The sequence below is a fragment of the Crocodylus porosus genome, unplaced genomic scaffold (assembly GCF_001723895.1).
Source record: "Crocodylus porosus isolate Cpor-Errol unplaced genomic scaffold, CroPor_comp1, whole genome shotgun sequence".
Lineage (NCBI taxonomy): Eukaryota > Metazoa > Chordata > Crocodylia > Crocodylidae > Crocodylus > Crocodylus porosus.
In genome coordinates, this window is record NW_017728947.1 from 27,831,410 (window position 1) to 27,835,775 (window position 4,366).

General features: G+C 43.5%; 1 protein-coding gene across 6 annotated transcripts in view; it reads right to left on the reverse strand.

Moving 5' to 3' along the window:
• The window catches only part of GAS2 (growth arrest specific 2), a 166,937-nt gene extending 162,874 nt beyond the window's left edge, over nucleotides 1-4,063 (reverse strand). Inside the window, exon 1 of one of the 6 annotated variants that reach the window (XM_019552025.1) lies at nucleotides 3,793-4,063. The gene's annotated coding sequence lies outside the window, so the exon portion shown is untranslated. Of the gene's footprint in view, nucleotides 1-3,146; nucleotides 3,323-3,749 lie in introns of those variants that run through there. The other 5 variants (XM_019552027.1, XM_019552022.1, XM_019552023.1 and 2 more) reach the window with 5 other exon arrangements.
• Between the last annotated feature and the right edge of the window lie 303 nt (nucleotides 4,064-4,366).

A 4,366-nucleotide genomic window follows, 5' to 3' on the forward strand; every position in this document is an offset into this window, starting at 1 on the left:
CCCCTCCCCCACCCCTAGTACTTACCACCTTGGAGCTGGCTGCAGCTCCCTGCTGCAGCCCTCGGGGATTGCCCGAATCATCAAAGCTCTCCGAATCTTTTTAAATTCCGACCTTTAAATTGGTTCCCTGATTCGATTCGGATTCAGAGATTCAGCCACCAAATTAAGCCAAATCTTCTCCGAATTATGTATCACCCTCGTGCCCCAGCTAGCCCCTCTGCAGTACTTTGAGCTGGGTTGGAGCAGCCCCAGACTATCAGGCTGACCTTCCCAGGCTCCCTGCCAGCTGGGGCTGCTCTGGACAGACTCAACGTGCTGCAATCCCACATGCATGTGCAAACACAGTGCTCATGAGTAATAAACTCTGTCATGAACCATGCCAGAATTTATTGTGTCGCATTACTTGCACGTGTAGACGCCCCTAACGAGTACAAACATATGATATGTACATACAGTTAAACTGCCCACATTTGAAAGGCTGAATTATTAAAAACAAAAATGCTAGCGTTCTTATCCCAATATTTATGGTTTTCCCCATGCAGAAGATCTTAGATGAAAGTGTAAGTTTGGAATTATCTTTGATTTATGTGCATGTCAATATATATTATTGATTAACATCTTCCTCGGAATGCAAGAGACAATCAACAACTTCTGAAATTGTTTTCCTTAATGTCAGGAAATTGCTATCAATGGTAAAGTCTGCTAGATAGTGGAATAGTCTCCCAAGGGAAATAACAGAAGCTTCCCCATTTTGAGACACTTAAAACTAAACTGAACAAAGGACTAGGGAAAATATAGCGAACAATCAGATGTTGTAGGGTGAACTTCACGTGATTCAAGCAGTCATCATAATGAATTTCTAAGGTGTTATGATCCTAGAATATTGTAATAATCACTCATTTAATCCTTCAACTTTCATAAAATGACATAGATCATAGAAACTGTTAACATTAACTTCTGATTTTGTTGCCATATGATATAAATTGTCATGAAGAACCTTTACAGAACCATACATTCTACAAGATACTATATGTCGCTATTAACTGCATCACCTTGAAGACACATATCTGTAACCTTAATTGTCTTTTCAAACTATAAAAAATAACAAGATAAAACAAGCTCACAGAGATGCAGCAAGCATGATTATATTTGTGTAAGGAAATTCAATTTTTCTAGTTATTTTATTATCCTTATAAACTATACCGCAACCAATTTAGCCCAGGGTTTCTGGAGCTCTCCCAGATTAGCTTAGAGCATACTCTACATGTTAAAAGGAGAGGAAAGGGAAAGGCAGGGGAACCACCATCTGAAACTCATTAATCAATTAGAATTTTTAAGGGCTTACATCAAAATGTGATCTACACTGATAAAGTAAACTTTAATCACAAGAAGTCTTTGTCCCTTATGTTATGAATATATTTGATATAAAATGTGTGCTGTACTTAAAACACAGTGTATCTGGAACCTGGCAAAGGACTGTATATTGATACTCTGGACCTATAAGTGTCTTGGTTTGAAGCCAGCATCAAATGAAATTAACCAAGAAAAAATAAAAGCCTCTTTTAAGGTGGTTCCTGGAAGGCTAGGAGCTTCCAAGACTGTTCCTATCAAAGGAAAGTTTGCTGTCTTGATGCATGTTTGTTCCACCAAAAGGAAAGCAGGCATGTTATTTGCATCTCTCTCACCCGCACAAACAAAAACTTGAGAAATGTTCTATATTTTCTTGGACTGAATGTGATAAATAACAGTCCTTTTCTGATTCATGACCCAGTCAAGAAAGTTAGGCTTCTTTCTTTTCTTACTTTTGCCTGCAAAAAGACAGCAGGATCCGGGGGGAGGGGTTCCTACTTGCCTAAGCAAAATGAATATTAAAACATTCTATAAAAAAAAAAAAACCAATGAAAATATCAATCTCCCTTATCTAAAGAAATTATCAAATGTATGTAGAAACAGGAAATGGACTCTTAATGAGTACAGCTACCTTTATATTTCTAAAGAAGAATAGGCATGTTTATATAGGGCAATGCCACAGGTTTATTGCTAATAAATCACCACATCCTAGAATTTTGTATTCAGTTGGTGAAAACTTCCATTCTGTAATTCTATCCGGTTTTATCCTGCCTCCTTTGAAACCAATGGCCAGCCTTTAATTGACTCTAGGGGGAATAGGATAGGTGCCTGAATGTTAAGCCTGTCTCCATCCTGACCAAGTTGCAATGATGAGCCTATAGATAGAGCTTTAAGGCACAGATCTCACCAAAAGTAGCCAGGGACAACACTTGCTGTCTCACCTCCTTGCTCCAGGCTTGGTGGAGGTTTTAACCAGGGTACCACAGTGTATTTCTGATCAGATGGCCTATTGCACCATATGAAGTGAATTTAGGAATGTCAGCTAGTTTCCTATTCAATCACAATCCACAACGCAAAACCATTACACTTGGCACCCTGTCCTCTCAGCAGTGAAGAAACAACCCAAGGTTTAATGTGCATAGAGATGGAAAGACAGGCATCTTTTTTCATTTCAAAGACATGTTGCAAGCACTCTGCTAGAGCTGCATTAGAGGAAGCCTGCAATGCGTCTCTCCTTGACCAGCAAAGGCCTTCACCTTTCTTGGTTGAGCCAGCCAAGGCTACCAGATGCCCCTCCTCCCCCAAAGCTGCTGCAGGAAGAGGAAAGCAAGTCTGAAGAAGTGATCTTTTCTAAAACCACCATAAAGCAAAGAATCCAAGCATCGAGTCAAAGCCTCCCCTTCTCTGCCTGACAAGGCAAGCAGCAGCCTGAAAGAGCTGTTCTGGGGTTGAAGCTAATGTTTCAACCAGGGTACCTTGGAGAAGTGACTTCTGCCCTCACTGGAGTGGCTTGGCTCTGCCTAAACTTAGCAGCCTGCCCCAGCAAAACACTTGTTCCTGCACTGGATGCAGTTGATCATATTTCCAGTGCACAATGTTGCCATCTCTACACAGCCACCATGTCCCCCTTCCCTTGCTGCACCAGTGCCCAAAAGCCAATAGAGCACAGAGGGAGCCCTGGACACCTAAGCAGGCAGAAAGGATGTGCTGAAAGTAGAGGAGACATTCATGCAACTGAAGCAGAAGATGACAAGCCTACCAGGGTCCATATGCCTGGGTGGCTGTCAGACACTCACCACTAGTGCTCTCATCTATACTATCCTGGGTGCTCTCTTCAGGGCCCATGCACATAAGGCATGGGCTGATATCAGGCTCTGCCATGAGTGTGTAGACCACAAAGTGCTGCCCATTAGAGGCGAGACAATGCAAACATTCATCAATCCGAGGGCTTAGCACAAACTATGCACGCTAAGAAACCGGCCCCTGGCAAATCCCCCAGCTGGACATAATGATCCTCTAATCACTAACGCTGCTCTTCCTCTCCCTCCCATCCCATCCCTCCCCAATTGCCTAAGTGACAGTGCCAAGCCTGGGACCAGCATGCAGATGGGAGACAGATCTGACTGCGGCACTAGGCTGCTTTCCCTGCCGGGTGTCTGAATCGCAATCCCTTTGGAGGTAGGATTTCTTGCCATCTCAGGCTACGAGAAAGAAAACAAAAGCTCCCCCACTTTGACGTTTTGCTCTTGCAATTAAAAGGCTGCAGTGAAACAAACCCACCCCCCAGCCCCAACTTGCAAGCAGCCCGGGCTCTGCAGATGCAGCCAGATGCCTGCAGCTGTGAGCAGAGAACCCTCGCTCCCCCCTTGTAGCCCTTTCAAGTGGCCAGCATTCCTCACCCCAAGCCTCCTGGAGCTCTTGCTGGGAAGAAATCTCACTCACTTTCTCCTTGTAGAGCCACAAAGCCTCTCTCCTCCTGCAGCCCGTCCTGCTCTCCCAACCTGAGCAGACCAGCAGCAGCAGCAGCAGCACTGCCACTCTTCATACTTCTGATCGCTCCACTTGGTGCTCTCTTTGGGAAAGCAATTTTTTTTTTCCAGAAACAGATTTCCTACATTTCATCAGTCCACATAGACTGAACGGAAGTTAAATGCTTACTTTTTCTGGGGGACGGCAAACGTAATTGACACTGGTTTACCCTTGAAACGCTGGGATATTATATTACAAACCCTTGGCAGGCACTTGGTGCCTGGGCTCCTTCTTTTATTATTATTATGATTCCCCTTCCAAGTGGCTGATTGTGAAAAAGGTTACGTTTAAACTCCCCCACCCCCCTCCAAAAAAGAAAGAAAAAAACCGTGCTGGCTAGGAGTGCTTCTTAGCACTTCATAACACCATTTTTATTGCAAAATCTCTGAGTTTTCTGGCTAAGGTGACATAATTTCAGCTTTAGATCTTGTGAAGCCCTGTGTCTTTTAGGAAAAAAAACTTTCATTTGCTTCCCCCCCATAAGGAT